Genomic DNA, 8,915 nt, shown 5'->3' with positions numbered 1-8,915 from the left:
CTGTGACTAACGGCACTAACATGGCCCATTCTTGCTCCATTACTGTTTATTATCTGCTTTTCAACAGTGCTTTGCATTTTCTCTGAAGATTCTGATTTAGCGATGAGCAGAGTGTTGTTCAAACAAGAACACGCTCAATCTGCAGCATGTCGATAGCAAAGTGATGATGGACATTATTCAAGAATTCTGATATGTCAGGAACTGTACCCCTGTGGCTCATAATGGGAATGAAGCGAGGTTATTAGACTGATTTGCAAGGCCGCACTTCAGTTTTGTCTGACTGACAGTGCCAGGAAAGGCAGAGGTCCTCATCCTGTGCCTTGCAATTAATGTGTTTACAATTCCTATCATTCTGTTAAGCAGCTTGTGCCTGAAAGTCACCGATAATTTTGTGGTCTGAGTAGCCTCATCTCCCCGCTACCCTCCATCTTTCCGAGGAAAATAGGTGTTCAGTTGGCCAGGAATGCTTTTGTTTTTGTTTTGCTTTGTTTTCAGATTTGCCCGTTATTTTTAATCTTTTTTTTATTATTTTATTGAAAGGAATGAGACCATGTCCTTTGCAGGGACATGGGTGAAGCTGGAAGCCATTACCCTCAGCAAACTAACACAGGAACAGAAAACCAAACACTGCTGGTTCTCACCTATAAGTGGGAGTTGAACAATAAGAACACACGGACACAGGGAGGGGAACAATACTCACAGGGGCCTATCCATGGGAGGGCGTGGTGGGGACAGCATTAGGGAAAAGAGCTAAAGCATGCTGGGCTTAATACCTAGGTGATGGGTTGATAGGTGCAGCAAATCACCACAGTACATGTTTGTCTATGTAAAGAACCTGCACATCCTGCACATATGTCCCCAAACAGGAATGCTTTTGAATGGACACCAAAGGATTTGTGAAAAGATCACAGTGTTAAGATCAGCACACTTCTTTAAAAGAAGAGAAAACTAGGCTGGATCAGAACAAAGACAGTTTCTTAAGATATGCGTTTTCATCTGTCTTTCATGAAGGAAGAACAAGAAGCTTTATTAGAAATTTATTTTTATAGCTTTATTGAGGTATGATTTATATAACATAAGTTCACCCATTGCAAGTATACAATTGAATGATTTTTAGAAAATTTATAGAGTTACATACCCATCACTACAATACAGTTTTAGAACATTTCCATTGCCCCCAAAAGTCCCTTTGTGCACCTCATTTGCAGTTAATCCTTGTTCCCACCCTGGCCCCCAGTGTCCACTGATCTGCTTTCTGCCTCTATATCTCTGTCTTTTCTGGATATGTTATATACATGTAATTCTATAATACAGAGTCTTATGCATTATGATTCTTTCACTGAGAAAACTGTGTTACAGCTTGTCATTAATTCATTCCTTTATATTGTTGAGCAGTATTTAATTTTATATTTATCCATTTACCAGTTGATAGTCATTTAGATCATTTCCAGTTTTCAGCTCTGATGAAAAATGCTGCAATGGACATTCATATATATGGCTTGTCTTTATGAAGCTTTATTTTTCACTAAAAATAAGAGTAAAGTTTACCCCAGAATATTAGTTCTTTTCCTAAATGTCACAATTCTAAACTCTACTAGAATGGTAAAAAATCTATAGAAAATAGCAACACCAGGAAGATTTTAAAAGAATAGAAAGTCTGACCTGATTTATTTCAATCTCCTGAATTCTTTACCTGACTTCTTTCAACTTTATTCTGTGTCCAGGTTAAGCGTATACAGAGACATAACAGAAGTTCAAGTCAAAATGCTAGAAAAGATAGCCTCTATCAAGGGTTATATATTTTTTTCTTTCCAGTTTACAGTAGTCCAAAGAACACAGAAACTTCTCTGGCATTGACTCATTCAATGCTGTGGATTTCTTGAGACAAACACAACAACAAATTTCCTATTCAGACTTGATTCCCAGTTTAAATGTTTGTCCTAAAAAGAGCTTACTCTATACATTTTAATCGCAAAACTGAAGGCTTTTACTATCAATTTATAGATATGGAAATAGTTTCATAGCAGGTAGACTATCCCTGTTACGGCATGAATATTATGAACCCTCCAAATTTACATGATGAAGCTCTAACCTCCACTGCAATGGTATTAGGACATGGGGCCTTTAGGAGGAAAACAGGCTTGGATGCGGTCAGGAGGGTGCAGTCCTCATGATGTGATTAGTGCCCTTATAAGAAGAGACCAGAGAGCTGTTGCCCTCTCTCCAGCAGATGAGAATATAGCAAGAAGACAGCCATCTGCAAGCCAGGAAGACAGCCTTTACCTGACAGCACCTGGCAGTACTGGCACCCTGAACCCAGACTTTCAGTCTCCAGAACTGTGAGAAATGAATGTCTGCTCTTTGTAAAGCCACCCAGTCTATGGTATTCTGTTATAGCACTCAAAACTGACTAAAACCATCTCTTTTAATGATCTTCACCCCACTCTTTCTTTCTCAAAACCAAACAAATGAAATTGTGAAAATTAAAATAAATATTATTTTGTTGTTGGTTTATAGTGTAAATTCTTATCTTGGAAGTGTATGAAATTAAGGAAGACCAAGCAAGGTATTTCACTTGATTTTGATAGTTTATAAATAATTTTTCAGAGGCTCTTCTTTTGTAATAAACATACTACTGCAGAGTTTTTCACATTACAGAATGATTTTAATTTACCTCAGTGCTAATATTTTTAATGAGGGCAAACATCCCAGAAATTACAATGTAAATCACTGGGGAAATGTAGTTATCTTTAAAAGATGTGTTCAGGATGATCCCTGAGAGGCAGAGCACTTGGTAAACTGGGGTACTTCCACAATGCACGTAAGTATTCCAGTGTATGCAGCCTTAACTGAGGTCTCTGATAAATCTTTCTTGTTTAATTGACAGAAGGTGCATGAGGAAGGAATACACCATGACCACATGGTTTCTGGAACACTCAGGAGCACAAATTATGCTAACCATTATAAACACACAATGACTTTATCATAAACACTTGGTGTGATAAAATAGAGAAGTATATCAAAAATTCTGCACAACCAAAAAAAGCACATAGAGTATTATCAACAGGATTTGTCTCTGGGACAATCACTAAACAACCTTAGACTGTGGGAATACCTTTTGTAAAGTCGTATGGTCAGACAGAAAGGATACTAGACAGCATCAGCCATAACCCAGACAGATACATTTCCAAAAAGTGATTCTAATTAATGTCTGTCTACATTTTAAAAACATTTATCTGAGAAATAGGGCTTTTTAAAGGAATTAAATTTTGCTTCTGTTACCACCTTCTTGGTTGCCACAAGAAAATAAATGGTCGCCAGATGCAGTGGCTCATGCCTATAATCCTGGCACTTTGGGAGGCCGAGGTGGAAGGATTGCTTGAGTCCAGGAGTTCAAGACCAGCCTAGACAACACTGTGAAATCCTGTCTCTACAAAAAATACAAAAAACATTAGCTGGGTGTAGTGGCATGTGCCTGAAGCCTCAGCTACACAGGAGGCAGAGGAGGAAGGATCACCTGAGACCTGGAGGTTAAGACTTACATTGAGCCATGATCACACCACCACACTCCAGACTGGGTGCAAAGTAAGACCTTATCTCAAAAACATAAATTAAACAAATACATAAATGCATGGCATTCTTTTTATACTCTGCTGATATAGGAACAACAGTTGTTTAGGGCATATTGAATATGAGGTGCCCATGGAATGTGAACTATAAGTATGATATAGTTGGAAATACCAGTGTGGAGCCCAGAAGAAAGATTTGGCTGTAGATATACAATGGTAATTCATTCCCATACAGATGCCAAATAAAGTCATGACAGTGTATAAACCAGTAAAAGGGTAATTTGCAGATGGAGCAGAAAGCTAGGAGAAAACTCTCCTAAATTTGCCATATAAAAAAACTGCAGAGGAAGAGGAGTCTGTGAAGGTTGATGGGCTGTCACAGAAGCCAAAGGAAATGAGTGTATAAAGTGATTAGAGGAGGAGGGAGTGGGGCATGAGCAGTGCCAAATGCTACAGAGAGGTCAAAAGGTATGGGAAATCCTAAAATATCTGTTTGATTTAACAGTCAAGAGGTTATTATTACTCTTTTATTTTTGGTCTACATTTAAGGGGTACAAGTGCAATTTTGTTATGTGGATATATTGTGTGGTGGTGAAGTTGGGGCTTTTAATGTATCTGTCACTTGGATAATGGACATTATATTCATTAAGTAATTTCTCATCGTCTACCTCAATCCCAGCGCCCACCTTCCCAAGTCTCCTGTGTATATCAGTGCACACTCTATGTCCGTATGTTACACCAAAAACATACCTGCACTCATATGTTTATTGCAGCATTATTCACAATAGCAAAAATATGGAATCAACCTAAGTGTCCGGCAACCAATTACTGGATAAAGAAAACATGGTGTGTGTGTGTGCATGTGTGTGTGTGTGTGATTTCATATATAGAAGATTTTTATATATGTGTGTGTGAGATTTCACATATATATGATTTGTGTGTGTATGTGTGTGTGTGTATGTGTGTGTGTGTGTGTTGGCCAGGCACAATGGATCATGCCTGTAATCCCAGCACTTTGGGAAGCCGAGGTGGAAGGATTGCTTGAGTCCTGGAGTTCAAGACCAGCCTGGGCAACATGGCGAAACCCTGTCTCTACAAAAAATACAAAAAAAATTAGCCAGGCATAGTGCCATGTGCCTGAAGTCTCAGCTACCTGGGAGGCTGAGAAGGAAGGATCACCTGAACCCTGAAGGTTGAGACTTGCATTGAGTCATGATCACACCAATGGAATACTTTTCAGCCATAAAAATGAAATCATGTCTTTTGCAGCAACATGGATGAAATTGGAGGCCATTATCTTAAGTGAAATAACTTAGAAACAGAAAGAAAAATATTGCATGTTCTCTCTTATAAAGGAGAGCTAAATAGTGCGTACATGTGGACATACAGTGTAGACTGATAGATACTGTTGGTAATCTTAACCAGACCACGGTGGACTGAGAGGTGGAGACAACAAAGAGATACAACCAGTGGGGACTATTCTTTCAAGATGTCTTGCTCTGAGAAGAGGGAAAGAGACAAGTCAATAGTGGGAAGAAGGGAAGATATGAAGTTAAACACACATAGAGTCAGTTAGTTATTTAGGTGACTCAATATACTAAAAGAGGTTGGGGTTCTAATGAGAAAGAAGAGGAGGAAACATGGAAGACCTAGAAAAGGAAGTCTCATTGACAAATGTTAGATATTCGGGCCATAAGTTTAAGTACTAGTGCTCCAGTTCAACAGCTCTCTGTTTTAGATGTGAGGATCCTAGGGTTTCTAGCCAGGAGATCTAGCAGCTTTCCTTTACTGAGGCAGAGTTCTGATTTTCAAGACCCTCTCACCACAATTGTGTCTACTTCTGCTGTTACCACAATGTGTCTTGGAGCCTTGTCTCTGCCCTGACATCTGTCTTTGTCATACTCTCAGGGCAGGGTTACCAGATAAAAGGTAGGATGACAAGTTAAACTTGAGATTCCAACAAACAACAGGTTTTTATTTAGTATAAATATGTCCCATTCAATACTCAAAACAGCTCATAACCCTCTTTCCATTAACCCAAGTACCTACCAAGTGCATATGCAGAAGAGTGAGAGAAGTTCATAGTGTTTAGTCTTTAAAAAAAATGAAAAACACATTTTGCCCCAAGTATTTTTCCCCTTCATTTAAAAGTTAAGTTGTGTATTTCAAAGATAAATCTAAGCCATGTGTCTCAGCTCTTCCCTCTAATAGCAAAATGCTCTGAAAGAACTCACTGTCATATCAAGGACTTCCAGAATGTCATTTTTTATTCCAAATAAGAAAACTATATTTTTCCTAAACACACAAAAACAGTTAATCTCAAAAATACACACATATGGCTCTAGCTCACTTCTCATGAAATAGAACAATAATCTACTCTCACTTAACTGATTTATATTCATTCTGAAGATACCCATCATCTGATCAATGTCATCGGCAGCTTTAACATTTATTAAGAACTTATCATAGGCCAGGCACAAGGCTATGTATTTTATAAACATTAGTTCTCATCTCAGTCACCCTGATGTGAACACATTATTGACCCATTTAATAGACAAAGTCATCAAAGTCCCAAGAGGTTAAGTAACAAGTGAACCACATCAAACGTTAACACAAATTCTGCCTAACACAGAGGCCCACACTCTTTCCATTTTCCTAGATGGTAGCATGTTCCCTTATAGTTAAGAGAAAGCTACACCATCCCTATTGTCTAGAGGCTGAAAGTCTTAATGAAAGACAGAGACAAAAACACAATGACACAGAACTGAGTAACCCATATTTAACTCAGTGGAGAACAATGTGCTACGATGGTACATGCAAGGGTCTAAAAAAAAAGAAAAGCCATGTTTTACAAGAAAATAGTTTCTGCAATGTATTTTTAAATTACCTAGATTCTCTTTATTAAGATAATACTTAATGCATCCTATCTCTAGTGCTCGCAGCTTTTTTGGAGGAGTGGGAGTTCCATGTGTCTTCTAATTTTTGGATTATGAGGATATAAGAAAAGAAAAAGAGCACTTTGAAAGTATGCATTACAGAGAGTCCAAAGAAAAATGAATAAAAACACAGGTTCTGAATACAGACACTTTGGGTACCAAACCAAGTTCCGCTACTTACTTGCCGATTATTCAGTTATGGTCCCTTTACTTAACTACCCTGTACTTCATCTACCAAATGAATGTCTTCATCTACAAAATGGACATAATAATACCTATCTTATAGAAATGTTACAATAATTAAATGAGATTATATTTTGAAAATAGTTGGCCTCATTCCTGAGACATAACAAGCACGCTGTAAACAATGGTTGTGGTTGTTGCTGAACAATCAAGTAGAATACTTTGGCAGCCATCATACAGTCATGGAGGCCAACGAGGTAACATTTCAAATAATCACAGTCCATGAATAGGAAAAGAAGAAACCTAGCTAAGAACTTGGCCACACTGGGAAGAAGGGGGATGAAAGGTGACTGTTGGAATTGGCACATAAGAAGACACAAAAGCGCTTGGCAACAAACTTGCTATGTATAACAAAGAAAGACAGCTTACTTGTGTGTTTGTGTGTAATTTTCTGTCTGAATATTTCATACAGGAAAAAATAAAGCACCAAAGAAATTATTTTCATTGGATTAGGAAAAATTTTAAATTAAGAGATTCAAAATTTATGTGGCTTAGCTTTAGAAATAACCATTAGTCCATGTGCCTCTAGCCTGAAAGCAGCTATATTATTATTGCTAATGGGAATCACACATTACAACATTTTTAAAGTGGAAAACACAACTGATTGTCATTTTTTGTTATTGTTTAATAATAATGGAACTCTTCCTTTGAGGAAAAAAAAACAGCATATTTCTACTTTAAGTTATTTTTCTGTTTTCTTAGAATTAGAGCCAGCAAACTACATAGCTTGCGACCAAATACGGCCCGCTGTCTGTTTTCATAAACAAAGTTTTTTGGAACATGGCCTCATTCGTTTTTCTACATTCATTTTCTACATACTACATCCATTTTTATGGCTTCTTTTGTGCCAGAATCTCAGAGCTGAGCAAATGTAATAGAGGCTGTACAACCTACAAATCCTAAAATATTTAATATATGACCCTTCAGAACAAAAGTGTGCCAACCTCCTTCATACAGTTATGAGGTATTTTGTATTACTATGCTCTGGCTACCATAATAAAATACCATAGACTAGTTGTCTTAGACAACAGACACTTATTTTCTCTAGAGGCTCTCAGAAGTCTCAGATGAGGGTGGCAGCATGGTTGGTTTCCGGTGAGGCCCCTGTTCCTGGCTCGTAGGCAAGGGTGGGGGAACATCTTGCCATGTTCTTATGATGTGGGAGGAGAGAGAGAGCTCTTCGGTGTGTCTTCTTATAAGGACACTAATTCTATTGTATCAGGGTCGCATCCTATGACCTCATTTAACCTTAATTACCCCCTTATCGGCCCTATCTCTAAATACAGTTACACTGGGGGTTAGGACTTTAACGTAAAGATTTGAGGAGAATGTAATTCAGTCCATAGTGCATGTCACACCTCCAAACTCTGATTTTAATCTGAAATGTCCATGGTGTTTTATCCCCAATGTACCTTGCAGTGTGCTTTTCTAAATATATCTAGAAAAAAAGTTGAAAAGAGAGTACAGTGGAAACCTCTATTGACTGTGACTAAAGAGACTATCTAGAAACCTTGCCACAAATGCTATCCTACCAAAGCACTTGAACTTGGAGAAAAATAGAGATAAAATGACTTCTGGAAGGCAGGACAAATTTCTCCACTGCAAAACTGAAACACACCCATTAATCGATCCCGCAAATGGTAGTTTCCATCATATGGATGACCTTTTATTTCACTGGGCAAAAAATAGCAGTAAAAGGCCTTCAGGGAGATCTGTGGTTACGTGGGGTTTCAAGATTCAAATAAGCATTGATGGGTCAAAGTCAAGTTGTGGGCCTCATCATTCTTGTGCTATTTACAAAAAGGATATAACTCTATTTCTCCAACAACCACGGAGCATTTTAAGAGACACTACCCCATTCATCTTCTGAGTGCTCCTTGAAGCAAAGTGTCCCACATTTTATTTCTGTTTTACAAATGAGAAAACTAGGGCAGAGAGCAGTTACATGCTTCTCCCCAGAGAGAATCAATCACTAAAACTAAAGATATAATAATTTTAACTCCTTTTGTTCTCTCTGAGTTCCACCACAAATTTGTATATTAAATACCTCTCCATGAATAAAAAGGGTCTAATGCTCATTGGATAAAATATCATTCACACTATAGTCATTGTGTATATTTCCTGCCATGTCAATATGGTGGATGACACCTTCACTTTGGTGCTTTTA

The sequence above is a fragment of the Colobus angolensis genome, unplaced genomic scaffold (genome assembly GCF_000951035.1).
Source record: "Colobus angolensis palliatus isolate OR3802 unplaced genomic scaffold, Cang.pa_1.0 Scaffold3, whole genome shotgun sequence".
NCBI lineage: Eukaryota > Metazoa > Chordata > Mammalia > Primates > Cercopithecidae > Colobus > Colobus angolensis.
The sequence above is the reverse complement of the archived record's forward strand: the minus strand, read 5'-3'. Positions refer to the sequence as shown.